Here is a 27,148-nt window from a genome sequence, read left to right on the forward strand (position 1 = left end):
TTCAGAAATAATACAGCCATGTTAGGGCACTGCTGCCAGCCCTGTTCTTTGCTAAGTTGTTCAGAGTTTCACAGCTTTAGTGTTTGATTGCTTTCATTCAAACTGACAGTCAATAACAGTTGATAGGTCAAATCTCAGTGTTGCTATTGTGAAACTTTATAAGATGGGTCAGATAATGATTTAACGGAGAGTAAATTGGTGTTTTAGTTTTACATTTGTTTTTGTTTTTCCTAGAATTAGCTGTTTTATTCACACTTGATTGCAAACTTGCCCATGAATCTATACCCTATTTTCAGTGTCTGCAACCTCAGGCACTCTGAAATTCACAAAAATCATTTGATATGTACAATCCAGCAAGGCAAGATTAGTTGAGACCAACAGAGCAAAATAGTTCAGAACTGCGATTCACTTTTTTCCAGCTAACAAAACAAAGCTATGCACACTTGCTCCAAGAGAACAGGGGCTTTTATAGTTAATATGATGGTTTTGGACCAACTTTGCCCATACTTTTAATGTCTCTGACCAGGCTTTAACATTCTCTCAATGTTACTGTTCACTGAGGTCAACATGAAATATCTCTAGACCTTCTCAGATTTTTGTTTCCCCCTCATTTTTCCTTCTAAATACCTTTTCCTGCTTGATGCCTCAGGTTTTAGCTTTTTTATTTTTAAGATTCTGTACGGCTTTAGTGTGGACTTTTGAGCTTCATATTAGGGGACAGTAAGCTCTCTTCACAGTGTAGGTAGACAAAACAATTCCTTCTCTAGCTGGGGACCAAGGACAAATGATCCAAATCTCAGGCCCAAGAGCATAAACAACAGTTTATGACTGAAGAGAGAAAAACAAGGATGGAACTTCATGGGCTAAAGCTATAATTGGACAATTAACTCCAATACGGTAATGGACCAGAACTTATAAAAGTGTGAGACCCCGTGACCAATTGTCCATTTTTTGTGACCATTTTGGTTCATCCTGGGTGTAGCCCTGGCTGCTCTCTTGTGCTGCCCAAGGTGTATCCATTGAGGCCTCCTAATAAATCCCTACTTTATTCTTTAACTCTGTCTAGCCTCTGTTCTAGGTCAGCCTTCACAAGGCATCATGCTCACCTTGCCAAACAGTAATTGTGCCTTCAACTACTTTTCCATCAAATTGGGACTAAAGGTGGCAAAACAGGGTCCAAGCCATCTGTGCTCACAGCCTCAATGTTTTACCCACTGGGTTTTGTCTGAGCAGTAGCTATGGCACTCCTCTTGGCTGCACTTGGAGCCTGAACAGGACTTTGAGGTCAGAGTGACACAGGCAAAATCTAGAGCTGCTCTTAGCTCCACTGACCTTTTATTAAATGGCCAAAAGAACATACCAAACTTTACCACATTCATATGAAATTTAAAATTTCACGTTGCCAGGGAATTCATATTCTGCACAGACATATCTTTTAGTTGGGTACGTTTTTTGACAAATTCTAATTTTTCCAGGGGTTATTTATGGAAACCCAGTAGCCCCTCTTTTGGGCAGAATCTTACCATCTTGTCCTGTTTTGTCCCCACAGAGCTTAATTAATTAATTAATTAATTAATAGACCTGTCAAACTTAATTTAGTTAGGCTTTTTTCTTGTACCAGATAACCTCTTTCAATGTACATGATGGGACCCCAGACCACTACAGATTGTTCTGCAGTGCAATTTTATGCTTATCCTAAAAATGTAAAACCATCCAGGCATTAGAAAAAATCACTACTAGAAAAAATCAATTTATTGTCAGAAAGCTTTTTACTTACATGCAAATTTAACTCTCAGGCATCTTAAATGTTCTCCAGAGTTTCAGCTAACTGCATTTGGTTTTACTTTAGGGGGAGAAGGGTGCCTGTTTTCAACAAGTCAGTGTATAGCTGTTATGTTTACAAAGAAAGCCTCAAAAATGTAGCCTACAGCCTGTCTGAATTTGTAGGGAACAAGAAATGACAAGCCCGTGTGAAAGAGTTTTATTTCTGCTTATACTAGACCTGATGGCAGCAAGGACACTTTAAATGTCAACAATTCCACTGGTCACCAAAGCATAGCAGAAATGCAGAAATGGGTCATACAAAAATAGGTACTTACTGCATTTGAATGATTACCCCTTTTGGCAGATCTTCAGTCACAGGCTAATTAAGTGGCTACCAAGTAGTACTGTAAAAGGGATACAATAATTTTTTTCTGAACCAGGATTCAAGACTAAAATAATTGACTAGTAAGTTTTTTTTTAATGCCTAATCTTTCTCCAGTTAGGCAAAGTTTGACAAATGAGCACAGGATTGAAGTTTGAAGTGAGTTTGTTTCAGCACACTTTTAAAGAACAATTTTACATTTCTCTGACATCAGTTTTATTTTATTTTAAGAAAACTTGCCTGATAATTCATTTCTGTATGAACATTTTTCCCATGCTATTTTTCACCATTACATCATATATTGGGTTGATTAAGGCCACTGAAATTTTATTATTAGTTTCTGCACATAGAGCCTTGCCAAAATAAGTCCTTGTAAAAGTTTTTTTAAATGACCTACATTATTGAAGCTTAAGCACAATTTGGTACTACTGGAAAAGTAGTTACATTTTGAAATCAAAATATTTGATGATGTACAACTGAGCTGCGTTCAATATGCAGTTGAACTCTATGTATGGTATTTTGTATTCTTCTTGCTCCCCAGAGTTTGTGATTATTTGAGTGTATAAGAAAGAAATGGAAATCGAGCATCTCTCTGCTGTGCTAAATAATGACAGTTCTGCTGAAACATGGGGAACCTGTATGACCATGTTAACAACAGGAGGAGACCTCTCCAGCAGCCATTAAACACCACAGGAAAAATGCAGTATTGCACCCCTGGAGGTTGCCAAACACTGCAGAAGTATTCAGGTAATGCATCTGGAAGGGAAACAGCCTATCTTTAAGTTAAGCCTACACAGAACTGCAAAAGCTTTGTGCCAGCATGAGCCCTGGAACAAGGAAAGTGATTGTGTTTTAGTTGTGATCAGTCACATGTGGCATACACAGAAATTAAACTAATGTGGGTGTGAAGTTTGGCCAGTCCAATTCACCACTCCACGAAACAACAAGAGCTAAATAGGTGCCCCATCAATAAAGAGAGAAATATTCCTCTCCAACAGGCCACAGAGTGTCTTTAGATGGCTGCTGCTCATTTGTTGTGCCCAATTATGAGCAAATGTGATACCCCACAGACTGCCTTTCTGGAAAAAGGTGGGGAAGTCTGCTGAACATTTTTAATATATTGTTGTTAAAGTTAACTTCGCAGACCTAGTTTTTTATATGCTAATGGCTGCAAGCCAAATAAGTGATTACTGTAAATGTGTCAGTTAAATAGTCCAGTGACAGGTCCATATGTGCTCTATAAAGAAACTAGTTAAGCTGACCCTGATCAAAACCAGAATGATTGACTCAAAGCTTCAGGAGCTCAGGAATACAAAGACTGGTTGGAGATCTGTAACAGGTCTGATCATATTTCTATACCTGCTGTGATTCCACTCTCCCCTTCTGGACCATATGTGCATATACATCCTCCAAACTTATACAACATCTGTCTGCAGATGCAAAAGCTCCTGTTTGTTTTGTAGCCCACCAGGGCATTTGGAGATGCTGCTGCCACTGCAGTTGCAGCAATGGCCCTTCTGCAAGCTTAGTGAAAACACAGGCACCTCCACAGAGGTGATGCTGCTGTCAACAGCTGCTCCAGGGAGATGCCAAAAGGGCCTGCCCTGGAGTCACATTGCTTCCTGAAAGAGCAACACAGCAATCCTCAAAGCAATGTGCCATAAACACAATAAACACTTCAGTCAGACAACCAACATCCCTGCAAAATTCTCAAATAGCAAACTCTGGTGGCAAGTAGTCCAGACAGAGTGTGTGTATTTTAAGTCTGTTGTGTTTCCTCCAACAGAAATGAGAAATTCTGCAAAGATGGCCTTGCTACATACGCTGAGTCAGCTTGGGATTCAGTCTTTGAAGTGTAGCAGGAGATAATATTAGCTGAAAATAGTTGGGTATTGTTTCCAGACCTAATTAGTTTACCTCATATCATCAGCTTCAAGAGCTTCAATATGTTACTAGTTTTCAGCCACAGAGTGCGGCCTTTTTAAGCAGTCAGATGATGAAAGAGCCTGTGCATGTTGCTTTTGTTCAACAGCAGAACTGACTTTGATACACTTGATGCCATTTGTACTGCAGCATTTATTTTCACAATTTTCAGACTTTCACTTTAAGGTTAAAGTGATCACCTCCTGAAAACTGATGATTTTTGTTTCATAGAAATGAATGAACACAGACTGAAGCTATACTATTTAGCATTACTGTGCATCCAAAAATTGCCATAATGGCCACAAAGCACTAATACAAGATGCAGACTTTTGACTGAGCAATTCAAGTTAAGTTTCCACAGACACAGTCATCATCAACTGGTGAGAAACACTTTCACTTTTAGCATCCTAGCAGGAAGCCTCCATCAGTCTTTTAGATGTTATTTCTATCAGCTTGATAAGCTCTTTTAAGAACCAATCTTCAATTTCTTACTCTTTTATGGAGAGTAGGCAGTGAATGCAGAGTGTAGAATGAACAGAAGTCAGGAAGACTCATGGTGGAATTGTTATTAGTGCATCTTTAAGGGTGTAAAAGTTTCAGTGCAAGAGTGGAAAGGGTGAGTTAGAAACCAGCCTTAATGCTGGTTTCAGTTCTACTACAGATATATGCAAAACATCTTCTGTCCACTGGAGTGGATACCTAATCAAAAAAGTGAAGAACTAATTAAAACTCTATGTATCCCCAACTGGTAAGAAAATGCAAGTGAGAAACCTTCTCCTGTGTTGTAGTAGGACCTACTGGAATAGTGTCCTGAGTAAGCACACAACAGGTAGGTGTGGCTCTTTGCTGGCCTGTAACCTGTTTGAATTAAAATTTTTTGAACCATTATGCATCCTAAATTAGCTGAAGCAATCAATTAAAAAGTGTCATTGTGATTCACCTCATTAGTAAAAGAACACTATGCAGCAGGAGTTACAAAGCCCATTCTGCCATTGTGCTTGGAATGCCCAGAGTCTAAATAGATAAGTCATTTTTCCCTTGTCCCTTTTCACAGTGAGTAAAGTACTGCTCTTTAAAAAAAAAATACATTATTAGAGTAGATACACACTTGACTTTTGTACTTTGTTGGCATGTGTTCAAGAGCCATGTCTTTCGTGGCTGTGAAGTTAGCAGCTCCTTCAACTATAGACTTGTGGCTTGGCTTATTAAGATTTCGTGGAACTGCAAAGTTTTTCCAGCAATGTCTGTCTTTGTGTTCATTGATTATGGTTTCCTTTGAGGTACCTCCACATTTTTATGTCCATTCCTTTAGTGTCTAGTCTTTCCTTCCATGTATTTACTTAGCTGTGGTCTCTAACATTTTTTCCTTATTCTGAAAGCTGACTTCTCACCCTCGCTAAGCAGCATTTTTATGTGTTTTAAAGCAAATTCAGGTGGTGTTTAGGTTCCAAAATGTATAAATTGTGGAGTTCTTTCTTTTGCTTTCTGAATTCTAGCAAAGGCCATTCTAGCAAAGACCAATTCCAGCAAAAACCTGTCCTCTGTTTCCGACACTGTTGAAAAAACAGCAGCAAAGAGCTGTGTTACTCTTTCCAAGTTTACTTCCTGAACTGTCTGGGGGTTTGCATAGTGCCCCAGTAGTACCGAAAGGCCTCAACAAAAAGGTTTTGTTGAGGAATGAAAGAGCACAGAAGTGATTGTGTCAGAAGTCTATTAAGTAATGTCAAAACATGTGACAGAAGCTGCAAGATGACAGTACCATGAAAATTAATGTAAAGGCAGTGGCTGAAACCTTGATTCTGTTAGAAGTGTATCATCCCTGGCTACAATGAAGGCTGCAGTTCCCTTTTAAGGAGAACAGCATCACTGAAGCAATGTGCTCGTAAAAATGCTAACATGATCCTTAAAATTATTCTAAACAGATACTTTTAGATAAGATATGGAAGCATTAAGGCTGTTGTGCATAACAGTGGTGAGGCTTTATCTAGAGTACTGATACAGTTCTGTTTACAAGAAAAGAACTAAATTATTTTAACTTGTTTAGGTGAGCAGAGACAAACTTTAGAGGGCCTATGCGTGCTGCCTGAAATGTACATTCTTATGAGGACAGACATAAAGGAGAAGATAACTATTCAACCAGACAGCAGTAGATTATGGGTGAATGCAAAAACAGGACAAGCTGCAGGCCAGCAGAGATTCCCCAGCCAGCACAGCGGGCAGATTCTGCAACCACGTTGGCAGGACCAAACCCAGAGTACTGCTAGGAGGAATCTGGATAAGTCTGTGAGGGTCATTGTACAACATAGTGCTGCAGCAGCTGATGGAATTGCAACCCTGATTTAGAAAATGGGACAACAGGATGTCTTCCAAAAGCTTTTTTTTTTGTTCCATATGTAAATTTCGCTCTCAGGAGCTCCAAATATAATGTCTCCGCACATCCCTTCTAGTCTTGTCCCCAGTTTGTGCAGAAATCCTCCAGCACTTGAGGGGTGGTGAGATAAAGCACAAAAGCATTTGAGGAAAAAAATTTCCACTGGAAAGCAACAAAGAATAGTATCAATAATTCCTAAATGTAGGAGTGAAATAAAAGTCAGTTTTTCCTAATTTTGTAAGCCACTGGAAACTAATGGTACTCAGCATATCACTTAACTTTTCAGTATTTTGAAGATTTAACATTTCCTAAATAAGTAGATTATTTCTGTGGTTTACAGTTCAGTCCAGGTCTGCTGACATGAAAGACAGTGTTTTCATGGATGTCAGCAACACAGGAACAGCATGGTTTTCTAAGTGAATTATGTACCTAATGAATCAAGTGGTTTGTCCCCATCATTCATTCCAATTTTAAGCCAGATGCAATGTTTCATGCAAAAAAAATGATTTCTTCTCCTGTGATGAATGCTTCACGTCTAAACCCTGAACTTTTTCATTAAAAGCTTTGTAGTTTTTCTTTTAATCTTCAAGATTTCCATGGAGGGAAAAAAATCTTGAATTCTCTCTTTGGTTTTCCCTATAATTTTCTTTTTGTGACTGAATGTATTGCAAAAAATTTACTCAGGATCCTTCCTCACAAAACTAAAGTGCCCCATAAGCCCATTTTCCTCTTATATCTATTTACATGAAATAAGTTATGTTATACAGAGTGCATTAGACTTCTGCAAAAGAATACTTTTCCTGTCCCCAGTTTTTGTACAAATGGAATGTCACTGTCATCATTCTTCAAGTGAGCTTATAGAGCTCCACTGATTGTTGTGAGATACAGAAATCTCCTCATATCACATTAATAACTCCAAAGTAAGTCTGAAGTTTGGCAAAAGCAATTTTTGGGCTACACTGGCCCAACACACAGAGTGGTTTGCAGGCTTTGAACATGGGTGCTGATGCCCCAGGCTTCCTCAGAAAATCCCAGGATGCCTGTGCAATTGTACTGCAGAAAACATTTCCTAGGATTTCTTAAGACTGAATAAAAGTTTTTGTTGTGTCAGGTCCACCTACACACATAATTTCCTTCTCTTGATTTTGAAACACTCACTATGAATGGTGATACTATGAAGGACACCCTCTCAGACTCTCAACCATCTAAACACCCATTACCCCAAGAAAAAGCATATCAATTAGCAATGAGTAGTAGGAGAGACAGTTATTAGCATGGACATGTATATATTTTATTAAATTGCTACATTAGGCCTTCAGTTACTTCTACCTGGACCACTGCATGCTTATAATGAGGAAATTTAACAGCTATATGAAGGCCTAGATATTAAAACTTGGTACAGAGGAGTTTCCTTGAAATTAAGAAACTGTGCTTCGAATTTTTGTTCAGGCCCATCTCTGCTATTTACTAGGGGTCCTGGGGGCCAGTATCCATCAGGAAAAAGCCTTTGCAGAAGCAGGAGCAGAATAGCTGGGACACTGCTGCCATAGCTGTACCACTCTGAAAAGGTTTCCTTTCCCATCCCAAAAGAAAAAGATCCTCCCAGAAGAGTGCATGATCAAAGACACTAACCAAGAGCTACAGAGGTTATTTCTGGCCTCCTTGCCTCCTGCCAGAGAACACTGGCTCCTCTTAGAAAATTTGTTTCAAGCAGCACCAATGTTTCAACCTTCTACACATCTAATGATTAATAGGGTTATACTAAGCAGCCTGGGGGCAGTATTTGATTTTTGAAAAATGGTAAACCTTTACAATATCTGTAATAGCCTAAAGGCTGCAAGCAGGGCAGTAAAGTTCTCTATATACATTCAAAGGAATAAAAACTATGTTCACACCACAGTAATAAATAAGGACCAAGGAGGAAAGATTATCTGAAAACCATAAGAAATATCTTTTAGAAGATAGTAATTATTTAAATTGTTCTTAAATTCTTTTGAAGAAGTAGAACAGTGTTATTCAAACCAGTGTTTTCAGAAGTTTCCATTACTGCTGGATTAATGGCCTTTTTTACCTGGAATGATCTGTATTTTGTAATTGGAAATTTTACAAGACTGCAAGCACTTCCCATATGAATGGACAGAATGACAGAACACTGTTTTTGTGATGATCATGGTCATCTCAGCTAAGGACATTACTGATTTAGCTCTCTAAACTACAGGTTTAGGATATGGAAGCCCTACAACACAGAAGCTGTGCCACCACAAAGCAATATTTCCCCAGCATGGTGTGAACAGCCTGATCAAGACATGGAAAATATAGGAGACCTCACATCTGAGGCAGTAAGGTTTTTCCCAGGAAACAATAAGGTTTGTTCTAGTCTCCTCTTTTAATATCTTTAAGCTTCTTCCTTCCTAAAGCAGGGAGACTGTCCATACCACTTATCTTCTGAGTTAGTGGAATTCAAGAGAAGTCCTGATCTCCTTGCAACATTAGGCTTCCTTCAGAAGTTGTTAGCTGCTCAAAAGCACTTTTCTGCATCTCCTTCACCTCTAAAATATGTTGCAGCTTAAACAGCACCATACTCCCCCATCTTTCCTGGGGTTCCTTCAGTCTCCTCACACTACCCTTCACCTTGTCCACCTTCAGATTTCCACGTCTCCAGGGTGTAGGCTCCTCATGCACCCAAGATTTTAACAAGATTGTACTCTCCTTCCTGATGTTTCTTTACAGCTGTTCCTACTTTAAGCTTACACAGCATTCCTTGGTCATGGGCTCCATCTGGATATTAAAACAACCCTACAGAATTATCTTCAATAGAGTTGTATCCCTCATGAAAAGTAAAAGAGCAGACAGAAGTTATGCCTGACAAGCCCAGAAAATATCATTATACCACCCACCTTACCAGCCTCACTCACTAACTCAGAATTACCACTAATTATTAGTTAAGCAAGAGTGTAGGTTCTAGAAGGATTTTTTTTTTTGTGGCTGCCTTTTGTAACTGCACTTTCTCTCTCCCACAGAAACTTTCATTCTGATCAGCACAGAGCCACAAAAAAAATCAATTCATACCAAGTCCCACGAAGAACAGTACATCAAAGTGTTTTTTAACAAACATAATAGTGAAATTCCATTTCTATGAGGAAAGGAAAAAAAACCATTGTTTTCTTGTCTGCAATAATTCTTGACTTACCACTTTGACTTTGGTTAGACTTACCTCCTGCTGTATTCTGAAGAGACAATTCATGCCAGCAATGAATCCCAGTATTCATAAGCACAGCAGGGTCCTTCAGGTTGAAAGACATTTCTGTAGATGTAAAACACACAACACTAACAAGGAAAACTCTGTGTATATAGCCAGCTACCAGCAGAGAGATTTAGATGTAAAACAATTTCTATTAAACTCAGTAAGCTCCTGTAAGTTAAAAATTAACTAATTTCTCTCCTAAATATAGATTAAATTGGCATTTTGAGCAAAAAGCAGATTACTTTCTGAATTTTTTAAGAACAGCAGTTTTCCAAGGAAAAAGTCATCCTGGCTCATATTGATTTCATCTGAGTAGACTGCTCTCTTCTGAAATGTCCCCTTCTTTTTCTTTTCCAGGAAGGCAAGGAGTTTGGTTCTAGGTTGATAGGACTGAACTCTTGGCAGTACATACATGTACTGGAGATGGGCACCTTCCATAAAGCAGCTTAAAAAAAATACCCCTCCAAACAGCATACTGGTTTATAGCACCAAGTGCTGGGTTCCTGACTGCAGTCTTGTTATTTAAAACACTTAAAAGCAACAGTGAAGATGAATGACCATCTTATGGGTTAACTAGAAAATTATAATGTTAATAATTAGAACAACAGAAATTTAAACTGATGTGACTGTGATTGCAGTAGAGAAAGCCTTGTGTCTCACTGTCAAATCACAGCCTAACACCTACACAAATAAGATAAAAATGATGATAGAAACTTTTATAAAGAATGTCCCTACAAAACATAGTTCAGAAATATAATAGGCTACCACAAATATTCTTAAAAGGTTAAAGTACATGTACATCTTTTAAAAATGAACTAGAATACACCTTAGAAATCCTTCCCACTGTTAGAGATTTTAACTTGATGAGTTACAGGATTGTTGGCCCATAACTGAAAGAATGTAATTGACATTAAAAGAGATAAAAATGTGAACTGATTGTGAGTAACAGCTTTACCAAAAATCAAAATGTAAGTGAGGAAAATAAATTGCAGGGGTTCAGCAAAGGAAAGTAAGATAAACCTCTCTTGAAAAGCTTTTAAGAAGGAATAAGATTAAAAATCTGTTACCTCTCTTTATTTTTTCCGATTACCCTAAAAATCCAGCAGCGGAACTCCACTGACAAGAATCATCCAGAACAACAGCCATCACCCCTCCAAAGGGTTGGTGACATGTGAGAAGCAATACTTACATTAACGAGTTTTAACAAAACTTTGGAATTATAAATGGTTTCTGAGAAATTTATGGCTTTTCCTCTATGCTCTACAGTATCTGGTCAAGCATGATCATTCTACTGATTGTCCCTTGAGAAGATATAATGGAACCCACCAGGAACCCACTAGATTCATATATATCTTTCTGGTGATTTGAAAACAAGATGATAAAAATGACAAGAAATTAAGGATGAAAACCAGAGCAGAGAAGGAATTTTTCTATTTTAGGCTCAGCTCAACCCTCAGGAAAAAAAAATCACCACAGGAACTTCACATTTCTATTTCCTACAAGCCTTGCACGGGAGCAGTTAGTTTAAAAGCATGTGACTGTACAGCACAATTCAAACAGCACAAAACACTGAAACTGAGAGCTAGCTTGCCGTTCAGAAGACACATGCCAAAACCTCATAGTCAATTCCTTGACATTCTTTTCCTTGTCTGCAAGAAGTATTGTGTTTATATGTTGCATTTTTATTAAAGTAGGTTTGGAAACCCACAGAGAATGGAAGAAGTAGCAAGGAGTGTGCTTTCAGGTATAAACCAGACACATCCAGGATACAGGGTTAATCTAAGAGAAAATCTGTAAATGAAATTGTGCTCATATTAATTCAGGAAAAGGTAATGAAGGATTGTGCTGTTTCAAAGGAAAATTAGTGATCTCTCAAGTAGAAAAATATTCTGCAAATCCTACGTCATACATTTTTTAGGACATCTGGAGATTCTTTGTTCTTTGCAATTCCCACTTCTCTCTTAAAGACATTATTAAAGTGTCAAATAAAAATTGCTGGCAAGCCCTAAGTATTTCATAACAGATTGTATTATCATATATGATATCATCTTGCTAGGGTGTGAGAAGATGAAAAACAATATATGGAAAAACATTCAAATCAGAAAAATCAATACGAAGTGAAATAAAAATAGGAAAATTACTCTCTTTGCTCATTTGTAGATCCAGACAAGCTCACATTGCTCAGAGGAAATGGCAGGAGCCTCCTTGTGCTGAACAAAGCACCAAAGAATGCCCTCAGAGGAAGGAACAATCATGAACTGAAACGAAGATAAACAGATGCCCAAGAGAAAAAAAGTCCAGACCCCAGTTTTTTTTAACTTTTATGGCAACTCCCAAAATACGAGCATTCATTACTTGGAATAAAAAAAATAAAATTAAATTTAAAAAAAATTAAAATTAAGCTGCCAATCAGCTTCCCGATTTCGTAAGGTTTTCAAATAGTTGATATATTTCCGCTGCTATATTTCATTCACTGGTCCTTTAAATCATTTCGACACCAGCACGACTCTATTGAAACCAGCAGGGTTGCAACATAACAGAGCAGAGAATTAGGCCCACTAGTGTGATTTCTTGTTGCTAGACTGAAGGAAAAACAACTTTGAGCTTCACATAAGTTCTTTTAATCACTACATGGGCTGAACTAATCCAAGAGACATTAGGCAATTGCCGTACTTGGAGGACATCAAGTGAACTGGACTTCTTTTTTTTTCCAGCCTGGGACATTACTGGACTAGCACAACAAATAGTCTGGGCATCGTAAATCTCTGAAGACTCTTGTAATGCTACAGATGTTACTAGCAAATTAATTAGCAGAATTAGCAGAATTTATTAGCAGAATGAGAAGTCAGGATGAAGCAGTGGAAGTTCAGGAAGAAGTTCAGGATGAACTCATCTTGCCTCCCCTTTCACCAGCAAATTTCAACCATTCTTTGAGGCCAGTAACTTGTGTGTGATTAAAGCATTTGCTGTGTTTCAGTTTGAGCATATTTTCCCAAATGATAAACAGATCTGAAGGCTTTGAAATAAATTCACTATTTCCCCAGTGGTTAACTTCATGTTTTAAATAATTATTTTCTTTGAAAAAATTATAAAAATAAAGGCCTTCCAAATACGTCAGTATGCAGAGCAAAGATATATCTGGAAAATATGTCACATCACAGATGACTGTTGCATCTGCCATTAATAGGAATTCAAGCCAGTAACATCTAGAAAACTTAACAAACGGCTTTTCCTCTTAGCAAGCCATGTTCTGATGGAGGTGGGGCCCAAGACATCTTCTCAGAACAGGACCAGGAGGCTTCCAGAGCTGCAGCAGCAAAAAATCCCTATTCCACTACATTCTCTGAAAAAACATCTCACTTCCAGGCAAAGAAACTCTCTGCAGCTACTTGGGCTTCGTGACACTAAACAGTAACTTGCAGTTCCCAGAATTAAGTCATTTGCTACAGCTGCTAACAGCCATTTGCAGGAATAGCCTGAGAGATCCCTAGCTTTTAAATTTGTACGTAGAGGTCGTATCATTATCATCCTAAAAATGAGAATTTACTCTTCTGTTTAACTCACTATCTATCTAAAGACACTAAGTTAGTCCCAATGACAATAGACTTTTGTGCTTTTTCCTTTTTCCAGGCACTCTGTCTCCAGATATCAGAAAGTGCACCTGAAGATACTGAAATTATTCAACTAGCACCGCATTTCCAGTGCCCTGAAGGTCATTGGAAGAGGCAGGGATATCTCTTTTTCTCCAGAATAGACACTATATTGTTTGACAAACCTGTTTACATTTCATAAACTCCATTATGGGGAAGTTGGACTGTTAACAAAGACTATGTGATAGAAAGATAGGAGGTGACCAGTCTCCACAATTGATCTGAACACCCACTGAACAAAGACAGGTTTCTCTTCTTCAGTTTGTACTAAATTATTGTGTAAAGCACTATCACGATATCCTTTGCATTTTCCCAAAACTCACTGGAGACTCACAATTTCTACAAGCAGATCTGAGGATTTTTGGCTATGGGGATAGTGACAAGTGGCTGAAGGGGACTCACATCTCTAAACTACTTAGCAAATCCCACTCCTCAATAGTCATAATGCCAGTATGCTCAGTTTTGACTAAAACTGTCTGTGAGGCTATATAAAAGACAGTCTAATATTTTGCCAGGATTAAAGCAAACATTTGGGAAAAGGTTTTAAGTAACCAACTCACATGGCCTTTTGTAGGGACCACATTAATTTTAAGTCCCACAAAAGAAATTCAGCCTCAAATTTGCCATATCTACCTTTTTGAATTATGTGGGTTGGACAGTGCCCAGGCACAAAGGGACCTGGGGGTAACCAGCTGGCTGAACAGGAGCCAGCAGTGCCCTGGTGGCCAAGAAGGCCAGTGGCTCCTGGCCTGTGTCAGGAACAGTGTGGCCAGCAGGAGCAGGGGGGTCATCCCTGTTCTTGGCACTGGTGAGGTCACACCTGGAGTGCTGTGTCCAGTTCTGGCCCCTCCATTTGGGAAGGACGTTGAGACCCTTGAGCGCGTCCAGAGGAAGCAACGAGGCTGGAGAGGGGCTGGGAACACAAACCCTGTGAGGAACACTGAGGGAGCTGGGAGTGTTTAGCCTGGAGAAAAGGAGACTCAGGGGTGACCTTATCACTCTCTGCAACTCCCTGAAAGGTGGCTGTAGTCTGGTGGGGTTGGTCTCCTTCTCCAGGCAGCAACTGACAGAGCCAGAGGACAGAGTCGTAAGCTGCACCATGAGAAATATAGGTTGGATATTAGGCAAAAGTTTTTTACAGAAAGGGTGATAAAGTTCTGGAATGGTTTGCCTGGGGAGGTGGTGGAGTCACCATTCCTAAATGTGTTGAAAAAAAGACTGGATGTGGCACTCAGTGCCATGGTTTAGTTGAGGTGTTAGGGCATAGGTTGGGCTCTATGATCTTGAAGGTCTCTTCCCACCTAGTGATGCTGTGATTCTGTGATTCTGGGTTTAGGAAGGTCTAGAGAAAAAATTACCACCAAAAACTTGCTTAGATAATACTGGTATTTCACAAGTCATTACAATGCAAGTGTACGTGCCCACATTGGTACTTCTGACCAAGAAGTGTGAGAAGACATACCTCCTACTGAATCAGATTTAACAAGCCCTGGCTTGTTACTCTCTGAGAAAAATCCCACACAGACAGCCACTGTTGGCTCCTCCTGGGAGTCAAGGGTGGACCCAGAAGTGGCTGCCCATACAGGGCACCTTTATATTTGATAGCTCTGGAAATAGAGAGGGCCTTTAGGATCTTTTCCTGCTCTCCTCCTGACATTCAGCCATGGAAATAGCTGCAGTTGGGAAGCTGCAGCTGCTCTGTTTCCTGGAAGATGGCTAATCATAGTGATTTTTTGAAGCCAAATATGAAGGAACTGATGAAGTTATTAGACTATGCTAAGAGTCCTTTCATATTTTTGAAAGCTGAGAAGATTTGGGGATCAGTATGGCTTGGGACAGGTTTGTTGGGGCTTGTTGAGAGTTTGCTGGATTTGCGGCAGCAAGAGGACTGCCACCTGGGAAGGAAGCAAGGCCAGCTCAGCCCCTCCCTGCCTTGAAGAGCAGAGACCAAATGCCTTACTGACTTTCTGACACAGTCCTTTATTCTCAGCTCCCAATGCCATTTCTAGTCCAAATTTTGGATCTGGGTTGTAGAATCACAGGATGGCTGAGGTTTGAAAGGACCTTTGAGAATCATTTAGTCAAAAGCACTACCACACACAGCTGTTTGTCCAAGACCATGTCAAGATGGTTTCCAGGGATGAAGATTCCACAGCCTCTCTGGAAAATGGTGTGAATGCTAGGTCAACCTCTAGGTGAAAAATTGTTTCTTGATATTCAGAGGGAATCCTGAGTTTTCATATGCACCCATTGCCTCTGGTCCTGTCACCAAGCATCCCTGAAAAGAGCCTGTCTCCATCCTTTTTTCATCCTCCCTTCAGGTATTTATTAATATGCATTGATGCAATCCCACTGAGCCTTCTCTTCTCCGTGCTGAATCCCAGTTCTCAGCCTGTCCTCATATGACAAGTGCATCAGACCCCTCATCATCTCTTTTTTGGGGTCTCTGTAGTACATGCCTCTCTGTCCTCCATGGGAGAGCTCAGAATTGGACCCGGCCCTTCAGATGTGTCTCAGCAGCACTGGGCAGAGGGGAAGGATCACCTCCCTTGACCTGCTGGTGGCACTCCTCCTAATGAAGGATAAGGGAGGAAATGCCAAGGGGCCTTATCTTAACACACAGAGAAAAACCGATGTGCACATCATTGTTCAAAACTCCTCCAGATTCTTCCTGCACATTTCAGTACATGTTTCATCAATATATCTAACAAAAGATTGCAGTCAAGAGCCTAAACTTCACAAAGCCAGGGCATCTTTTGTGTTCAAAGGACAATTCTCACTCTGCAAAATTAGCAACTTGAATTTGCTTTACTGGTAGCTGAATGAGTCATAAGGCTGATAGCATCACTGCCCCAATAATGCCAACGTACAGCTCAGTTTGAATTCAGAACACTTTTGTTCAATTCCTTTTTTAAAAAATCTGAAGAATAGAAAAAGATTGGAAGTTACATGAGAAAAATTAATAATAATTATGGAAAAAATCTTCCTCAGTGAAGTCTTAGAGTGTTTGCTCTTTGTTGGACCCAGCTGATGAATTGGAAATGTTGCATAATTTTTCTATTTCTCAACGCTTCTGGAAAAGAAACTGCATTTAAGCACCCTTCTAAAATTCAGGATTATATTGCAAACATTTGCCTGCTAATATCATTGTATACCACCTGAGGATGACTTATTTTTACTAAGGACCCTGTAAAAAATCATCATAATGTAATCCACAGAACTACCTAAAGGATGTTTTTATCTTTGCCCCTTAAATAACAGTAGAAGATTAGTGGCTAATCTAATTTGAGTGAAATCAATACTCGTTCACTTACAAAAGAGTCTCTGAGTGTTTTGTGGGTTTTCGGCCAATGAAGGCCTTAAAATTGAAAAAAAAAAACCTGATAAAGAGAGGGGCCTCAGGTCCTTGTTACCAGAACTGGCAGAAAAGGCCCCTGTGATGACCATTAAAAAAGTAAGGAAAAGCGGGAAAAAAAGTAAAAGATACTTTAAATCTTTAATACTTTTGGAAATTAGGTACTCAGCTTTGGATGGATCAACACACCTGAAGTTTCTGGATTTAGAAATTCCATGTCTTTGGAGATCAGCATCCTATATCAGTTTTCTGAGTAAAAATGAGTTCAGATTGCAATCTCAAAAAGAAACAAATTTCTAGGAGGCTGCAAGCCAGGTGAATGTGTTTGTACTGGTTCCTGTGATATACGTTTCCTTTTTTTCCAAAGATTAGAAAGAAACCACAGACAGATTGTGGCATGTGTAGTATCAGTTCACAGCAGGATCTAAAGATGAAAATCTCTGGAGTCAGAGTTCATGACAAGCTCTAAGAATCCTTCCAGGTGTTTTCATGGAAATTGATATAATGGAGCACAGAGATGAAAGAGCAAATATATATTATTTTAAATCACAGCTTCAGGGCTTAAAGCTAAGCTCAGCAGGTACCAGGAGACCCAGCATGGATTTCAAAGCAAATGTACATCTAAAGAAAGCAATTTTTCATTAGAGTCATATTTTACACTTAATTTGCTTTTTTTTTCTTTCTTTTTGCTTGCAGTTTTCTCTTCCTATACTATCAAGAAACATTCTTCTGCTACTTCTTGTTAAAAAAAATCACAAAATGAGAAATATGTTTCTGCTTGTGCTTCTGGCCTTTTCATTTATTGTTTCCTGACTATATGCAGAATTCAGCTACAATTTAATGTACAACAGCTCACACATGACATTTACAAAGGTAATAGTTATGTAACAGTAAAAATTAATGCAAAATTTTCCATGACAGATGTGTGGTATGAAAAAAAGAGAGTGAAGAGACAAGTCCCTTTTATATCTAAAACCTGTTTCACTAAAGAAAACAGCATTGTGAATGCACCAGTTCAGGGGTGAAAAAAGGACAAGACTTCTGTCATATTCTGATAGCCATATATACAAAAATAATGCATTCATCTGGACTTTTGTGCGAGTATGTTTATGTGAGAATATTGCTTTTACATAAGGGCCTCCTCCCTACTATCTTAAAAAAGCAAGTGCAATCAGCAAGCCACTTGCACCACTTCTCACATTTCTATACACAAAACCAAATATATTTGTACAAAGTTCTTCAGAAGCACAGCATGTGTTTTATATTGTCAGAGAGCTGACCATCATGTTTGGGTGGTTGAGCTCTTGTTTGTGTGTGCAGGCAAAGACTTTATAGACAAGTATCTGGAAAAATGTAATTATGGTTAAATTTGATTTCAGAGAGAAGTTTATTGATATTTTTGGAAAACCCACTCCATGTCTTAGATCACTGTAAAGACTTCCAAGATACTTGATGGTTTTCATAAGGATGGATAGCATCTGTATGTATTGATATGTTATCTGTTTGTATTACAAACCTTTGTATTACACAGAGGAGACATACAGTCTCTAGCATTGCTTACAAATAAATATACAGAGTAGATTTTTTAAAATGAGCTCTTCTTTACAAAGGGAACAAATGACATTAATTTCACCTGATTAGCTCAACATGGTCTAGTCCTTTGTTCAGTTATAAGCAAAACTACTTTACAACAGTTCCATGGATTTTATAGATTTTTCCACTTGCAAGTAAACTGTTTTAAAGTTGTTAAAAAACAGTTAAATAATTAGGAATTGAATTACCAAGAGAAAAAATTCTTTGAAAACACATTGAGGACAGAAACCATGACTTTATTGGACTCTTCCCTGGGTTTCTGCTACCCTGGATGCCAGAACTACAGCCACAGAAAGAGTAATATCAGGAAACATCAGCTTTGCAATAGGGAACACAGAGCAGTTCTTTCCAATTCCAGTTTTATAAGAGTAGAGTACTGAAGGAGGGAATTTTTATTATGTGCAGGACTCAACAAGGGAATAAATTCTTGTACTCTAATGGAATTTCAAGGGTACTTCCACTGCCATTTTCTGCTTCAGATAATTGCATAGCTATGATATATGTAAAAGAGTACTTGGATATAAGCAAAGAAATCTATATAAACAATATCAGCAAACAAATGTACAGAAACACATTGATTGCCCCCAGATGGATAGGCACTTTGTTGTGGCAAACCACAATCCTGCACACTGATTATCAAATGCATCTATGTACCAGGTAAATTCCATACAGGAGTATGTGAGAAATTGTAGAATAAAAGTCGAATGCATGCTTTACTTCTATGAGCAATAGAGATAGTGGCATTTTGGATGATAGGCAGTGAGACAGAGCTTGAGGAGAAAGGAAAATAGAAGAGGAGAAAATATGAAAGTGGTTTGTTTTAGGTTCAGAAAGAAACCAAGAAATCAAAAACAAATATAAAAGCATGAACTAGATATTTATTATCATTATTACTCCACACTACAATGGTACATGTTTCTTAAAATCTTCCAGACAAAGATTCTAAAGTGTTAAAGGTGTTTCAGGAACTAATGAAGGTGAATGGCAAGGCCACTGGACAGAAAATTGAGTTGCACAGCCGTTATGGGACTGATCAAAGGTCAGGCACTGAAATGGTGACATGTGGAAATTAAAGCAGGAACTTTCCATCCCAGCACTCTTATCTCACTACTATACCTCATATAAGAGTTTCTCTGCTTCTCATGGACATGCTGGCAAAAGCTGAAAAATGTAATAGAGCAAAGCAATACAGTATGTTGGGGTATTTTAAGTAATATTTTTCCATCTCACCATTTTTTTAGGAAGATTGAGTAAAATTATCTGTACAAATATTCTTGCTTCAATGTCAGATGGACAACTACAACTATGGATCCTTTAGACACACAATCAATATAACCAAGCAAAGTAGAATCTACCAAAATCAGAGGTATCAAAAGACCCACCAAAAGAACTTTTGTTCCCCTTGTGAAACTGACTTCAATACATATGCACATAAACTTAGATATATATGTAGATAGAAATAGATCTAGTTTTAAATTCAACATTAGTTAAATCTTCCTCTGTCTCCACTAAGCATGTCTCACTGGGCACCCTCCCACTGATGGTGTCTACTGTCCTGAGCTGAACATAAAAAACAAGAACAAGTTAGTCACAAAACCAGGCTACCAGTGATGCCATGTAACATGAGCACCACTGCAGCCACACTTAACACAACAAACAAGCTCTGCTGAAATGTAGTGCTGAGCAATGCAACCACATTAACCATTTCTGCTGACTGCTGCTGGCTGGGAGCACTGGACCACAGAGCTATCCCATGAGCCTGTGAGCAAGAGAAGCTGCATTCACGCACTGAGAACAGTGGATTTCTGTAGCTAGCAGGAAGAGAGTTGGTGGTAAGGGTCAGGAATAAAAGCCTCAAAATGTGCCATATATCTTGGAGGTTTACAGAATCATCAAACCTTTTTTCATTATTAAGTGAGCCAGATCAGTCCCTGATTGCCTGTGGTTTGTCTGTCATCATTTTCACATGTGCCATGATTACTCTGTAAAAAGTTGCCTGTCTGAAAAACTAACCCCTTTATTTTGGGGGCAAGCTGATACCACATACTATAAAAGCACAGGGAACAAACAGAATCAATTTTCATCTTTCCAATGGAAAACCTAAATGGCCTTCCCCTCTTGAACTGTTCATGTGAAACAGCAGGCACAAGGCACTGTCATTGTATGTTGCCAGTAAAATCTCTAGAAATTTCTTCCAGTTTATCAAAGACCTTTGTTTCCTGTGCTAACCTATATCTGAACTCACATTAAAAAAATTTAAAAGGTTAATTATCATCAAGACTAATACATTGTGTTAAATTTAAACACCCAATGCCTGCTGAATCCCCATTAGAAGATATGCCACAATTGTAACAGATAATATTGACTGCAATTTCCACGCCCATGACTGTGGCTGAATCTAATTTGCTATGTGCTTTTACAGCTATAAGCTGTCAAATTGTAGTGAGACTTACTGGCATATCCATCAGGTGTATCATGAGCAGTCTTGCATTCAGCCACCAGTAGTATGTGTTAGTATACTTCATATTCTCAATTTAAGAATAGGTCTTGGATGTGTAGTTATAAAGCTTAATTGCCTCCATAAAGTGTTTGAAGGTCTAGAGGAGGAAAGACTGTATGCCTCCAGGACTGCTCTGCACAAGCAAAAGGGCCATTGCATGGTCTCCTGTGATTGCAATGGATAATTTCTGTGATTCAAACCATTGCTGGGACTTCCTCACACTTTTGAAGAAATATAACTTTTCTAGTAGTTTCAACAGGTAATCTGTGGATCCTGTTACTAAAAGGTAGTGCAAAGTGGGGGTGGATAGCTTAGCCACAGTCCTAGATTTTTAGAATAAGAAGCTAATGCTGTAAAACTATGCTTCAGAAATCATCAATGGATAGCCAGCCAAAATCTGAGCTCACTGATAATGCAAGTAATTCCAGTGAAGTAATGAATTTATACTTGTCCCAGCAAATGAGAGCAGCAATAGGCCCTCTCTCAACAGAGCAGATCTCAGCTGGTGTTATTGTCACAGCACTGTAAAAATTATCAGTGTAGTTAATGTTCTGACTGTCTGTAGCTTGAGTTACAATGACAGCGTGCTGGCAATTCTTTACCACCCAAGTAGTTGAGATGATCAAGACAAACCATTGATACTCTCATACTTTATTGTTTCTAAAGGTGCAATCCGAATTTAGAATGGTGAGTGGGAATCAGTGGCATATTCCTGTCAGTGACATGGCTACTGATGTCACTGGTAGGAATACATGTGGTGTGCCACAAACTCTTAGCTCAGCAAAGAACTCCTTCTTATAAACACTCCTTTCTCTCAGCTGGATTTTCGAGTTGCAAAGATGGAGCTTCATACAATCGGGAATATTTACTGTGGTTTGTCATCTCTGCATGCTTACAGACAAGGTGCTCTGCTTCAAAAAAAAATATTTATTTTGGTTACTTGGATTACTGCCTGGACAGGAAATGATAAAGCAGATGTCAGGGAGCCAGATGAGTAATAGAATAATTTCAGAGTGATCTGAGCTGCTAAGAAGATGACACTTGAGAGGTCAGAGGCACAAAACATTCTACACTTTCTCTCCTTCTGCACCCAGAGCTTAAAGCATAAACTATGTGTGCTTCAGCCTTGTTGAGCTGGCACAATCAGTGCAGATGTTGTTTAGATATATTCAACCATTACAAAGGTCTTCAATGGTGCCATTTTGATGGGGGAGGGGATGGGATGAAGAGATTTTTTTTTTTTAAATATCAGAAAACCAAAAGCAGGAACATGTACTGCAGCTAGAGAAACTGTTTCATTTACTTTTGGACTGTTTGAGACACAGAATTACCAGAGTGGCTGAGAAATGATTAGCTACCTAGCTTCTCCTCCTTGCACAGCCTGAACCACACAGCTGTGCAAACTTCCCCTCCCTCCTCCCTGCCTCCCACTTAGTGGAAAGCTGCAGTCAGGGCTGTACTGGTGATAAGTGGATGTTGCATCATTATTTATGTTCTAATGATAATGACAGCCCTTCTCTGTCTGGATGGGGAACCTTGCTCCTGTCCCAGTGCTAGCCTCTGGCCAAATGACAGGAAGATGCTTCCTGTCCCCAGTCTCTCCAGACTAAGGTGGCAGGGCAGAAAAAAGGTGTGGAGTGACCCTGCTGTTATCTCTCCTCCAAAGTGGGCAAGTGGGGCACCCAGACCTGAAGGAAGCAGCCTGAATTCACAAGGAAAGTTTATGACAGGAGTGATGTCTCTGTCCCCAGTATGACCACAAAACCCTGTTCAAACAGAAGTTCCCAAAATTGACAGTTCTTTACCCAAGTATGACCAGCCTAGGTAACTGGCTGACGTTGCCTTGTCCAGGGCAATGGGGGCACATACAGTGGCTGAGCAGCCAAACTCAAATAGCTTTGGAGGGTATGGTGCAGCTAAAACTGGACCCCAAAAGATTATCCCACCCCCAGGGTTTGTCACAGCAGGCATGCCACGACATTGCCAGGGACGAATGACAGCTGCTCTCAGAGGGCTTCTGTAACAGCATTGCCACAGCATCAAAATGCAAATAGCAAAAAATAGCAAAATATTCGGTGACTCTGCTTTTATTGCCATACTCTGCAAATTATCTGTGGACAACTAGCAGCCTTTCTGGGGTCACAGTATCTCACACTGAAAGCTCTTTTCTTCAGAAAGCAAGCACAGAATATGTCTTCATTTGCTTTGCTAAAAGGTGTGTCTGATGTAGAGAAACTACACAGCATCAGGATCAAACCACGGCACAGTCAATGCCTGAAACCTTCTACGGAAGTAAGATGCTGCCACCTTCGGACCAAACAGAGGGTTAGCGGTACTCCCAGAAAGGGAAAACTCGCTCCGAGAAACGGGCAGGCAAGGGAAAGGCAAGAAACAATAGAGGTGTTGATGACGTGCTAATAATACTTATTTACATTCAACGTTCACTTTTGAGTTGTAAGGAAAAGAGCAGAATAAATGGTGACCATGCTTCCTGGAAAGCTTAATAACTACTGCTTTAGTAGGAGTTATTTACTAGTAGCTATCCCTCAAAATGCTCTTTTCTTAAAAATAAAGGCTTAGAAAATGTTTTAGAAAAAGCACGTGTAGGTTCTGTGTATTGCCACTTTCTGTTGAAGTAAAAGACAATAGAAATGAGCAGGAGAATTGCAGGAAACTAGAAATTAGTTGTTCAGGTCAGATTTGGGCTAATGCATGGAGCTCAACATGTTTTAATGCTCATTATAAAAACAGCTTGGATTTCTTAATGGATATAAATTACATGAGCGTGATCAAGGAGAAGAAAAACGCAAAGGGAATTTTCTCCCAAATAAACTATGGGAAAGCTGTTTTTTCTTTTCCCCCTCACCTTAGAGGAACTCCCTGAAATCTTCTGGTATTTGTATGGCTTTTAGGGATCTGGAAGAAACTTGGAAGTACTCATGAGAATGCCTTTTCCCTCAGCTTTGAGATTTGACTGCCTTTCTCTGCCAGCTTCGCGGCAATGTGGCTCCACTGGAGTCAGGACCTCAACAGCTTACCAGTCAAAAGAGACTTACAGAGCCATCTTAAGACGAGATTCTGACAAGTAGAGAGGGCATACAGCAAACTCAAGGAAGCCTCTGACTATATTTACTCTGCTAAGTATTTGCACAGAGGTGGGATTTCTGTATACACTCTGGTTGTATTAGCCCAGACAAGTCTCCCTTGAGGACAGCAGAAAGTATGGCTGTCAACCTGTGCAAATCTGGCAAAAATGAAGTGATCAGTGGTGTTGATGAGCTCAGCTGATGTCACAGGTGGCCAGGAGCTCAGAGTCCACAAGATGGTACTCACAGCACTGTCCAAAAAGGACCTGCCACCTCGATCCCAAGCACTGTTTCCCAGCAGGGTCACAGCGTGGTACTTAGCTGTAAGATCAAAGCACGCTGTTCTGTGGCTCAGCACAGCCTTCCAAAGAAACACAGTCAAGTTCCAATACTGGGTTTCCTTCTGAAAATCAGAAATATACCTGCAGCTTCATGAGCAAGGCCTCGCAAAAAACCCTATTTTTATGTGGACACAAATACATTTACAAAAGTCAGTATTTCTTGTTAGCAGGGTTTCTTAATGATGACTTTCACTTGTTCTCAAACTTCAGTTATGCCGAAAAAAGTTAACACAGCAAAGATCAGGCTGCATGGGAGTCTGCACCAGTCTTTTTATGTGGAAGAACACTTCAAAGGGCTTCAAGGGGTTTAATAATGGAACTATGACAGCCTGAAGAATAAACAGAATTTGAGTGGACAGATGCACAGGACTTAGTGCTTAACCTAGAAGTCTGCAACTTGCTGAAAGGAGCCAATATTAAAGTAATTATGCACTTAAAACAATTACTATTTATTCTTCAAAGAGTCATAGTCAAGCGAAGTAACCCATTTTAAATTATTTCTGGTAATTGCATTGCATCCCCAAATTATATGCCTGCATACTCTTTGAACTAGGCTTTCAAAAAAAAGTAAAACCAACCTGTCCCTCTATTTTTGCTTAAAGATTACCCCATATCTTGAATAATTTCACAGTAGCTTATCATTTCCTGCAGGCAAAAAATAGGGTGTTAAACCTGAGTAAATCTGAGTAATTTTAGTTTCTGTACCTAGGCCAGAAGTCAGTTTAACAGTGAACAACTGCAAATGCCTAAATTGTTCACTTACCATTAACTTTTGATAATCTGGGAAATTCTATAACAGTATCAAGGCGTTTCATTTAAAATTGTGGTAGCTCACCAGCATATAATTGTACCTAGCAAAATGACTGAACACAAAATTAGGAAGGATCACTGTTCTGCTCTGGATAGCATAAAATTGCTTTCCATTCAGTAACCTCAACATGTAAAATCTGATTTAAAATAGTTCCCAGGGCACTCACAATTTCTACTAAGATGTAATCACATTATTCTTGTGTAACGGAATATAGGAAGCAAAGTCTATCATCTAAACCTTCTACTCACTTGCTGGGACCGTAGTGGAAATTTTACTTCTAAGTATACTTAACATAGTTTATGATCAGTCTTGGGGGAGATTTCCACTTAAGAATACGTCCTGCCCATATTTATGGACGGAGGCTAATTTTGAACTTGCTTGCTGCAACACTGCTGGCAGCATATTTGCAAAACATGGGAATGACCTCTAAATATTTACTGGATCATCTTAGAAGCTTCCTCTTCATTACTTCTCGGTCTTTTACAGAATTTAATCCATATGGGCATAAAGCCTAAATATCTGATATCACCCAGACATCTTTAGGTTCTGGTATATCTTTATTAGAACTTATTTTCTTAAGTAATTTCCTAATATAAAATTCTTAAAGATCAACCTATTTCCAAATGTATAAACACATGCAGACTGAAATAAATTCATAACTATGGATTGGAAACTTGCAGACAAGGCTATAAGGGTGGGTAATGTACAAAAGATTTTTTGTGAAAACTAAAACTTCTATCTCTACTGTAAATAAATTGATTGAGGTCTTTCTTGCCACAGGAAACGATTAACATGTTATTGTAATGATTTCCAAAAAATGAAGCCATATAATGTCAGGTGTGCAGTTTGGGAACAGTTCCTTCTGTTATATCTTTGATTTTGGACATGAAGGAATTGCCTTCTCCAAATACAAAAATGTGCAGTGATGTCGTGCTCTGGAGCACATGTTTGTAACTGATGAATATAATTACTTCATTCTGACTGCATGCACTTGGTAAGAATATTGTGCTCTTATTACCACAATTTCAGCCCTGATATTTAGTCATTTATTAAGCATCCTTTGGGCTCATTTCCATAATTACATAACAAGAAGAAATCTGTGTCAGTATGAATCTCCTCTCAAGTGAAGACAAAATTATTCGTAGACCATACCAATATCCTTTCCACACAATCAAGAAATATGCATTTTGCTGTCAGCTGAGGGAAAGAGGATGGCTTCTGCAGTCTTCTCTGCCTGCCTGAAGAAAAACAAAGCAAAAAATGTGAGTCTTGAGTTTCTCAGTTCAGCATTTCTGCTAATATCTTGAGCTGCCTCAACCGAATGTGTGCATTAGGATTCAATAAAGCTTATTTTGAATGTAAAGTGAGGTTCAGAACAACCCATGTACAAAAAAAAACGCCTTTTACTCCAAGGTCAGTATCTGATGCAGCTCAGTTGCTATCATTATCTCTAAAATATTTTAAAGAAGGCTGACAAATATGCTTGCTCTGTGAGCCATATAACAAAATCTTTGCCTGAGAGTCACAAAATACATCCCACACCCTTGGAAGTGGAGAAGAGAAGGAACTCCTGGAATAGCTCACAAATGGGACAGGGTAATGGTTCCAAAGGGTACCACTGCCAGACTAGGTTGGGAGGCTGGGAATGCCACTACATCCCCATAGTGCCCACACAGCCTTTGCTGAATAGCACTTGACTCATTTCTTCCATTTGTAAAAACAGAGATGTCCTGGATGCACACCTGAACTATGTATGAAATGTGCTGCACTTCAAAATCATGCAAGTGGACAACATCTGTTTTAGAATAAGGGAAAGACTTGGGTTTAGGGTCAACTTTTTCAGTGCTTGGAAAATTCTATTAGTTTTACTATAAATAACTTGAAAGACAGAGATTTCTTTTTTAACAAAAAAAAAAGAAAAAAAAAAGAAAACTTTTTGAAATGTTGTCTCAACTCCCATTTTCAAAAAGTTATTTTTCTGCAGGATTCTTCTGGAAAAAATATTTTAATGGACGCATACTGACAGAAAAAAACCACACATTCTGGTCACTTTATAGGCAGCTTTCAGACAGCAATTTTTATGTCTTTACATACATAGATTTTTGAAATGAATGCATTGTGATGACTA

The sequence above is a fragment of the Fringilla coelebs genome, assembly GCF_963513975.1.
Source record: "Fringilla coelebs genome assembly, chromosome: 3".
NCBI classification, from domain to species: Eukaryota; Metazoa; Chordata; class Aves; order Passeriformes; family Fringillidae; genus Fringilla; species Fringilla coelebs.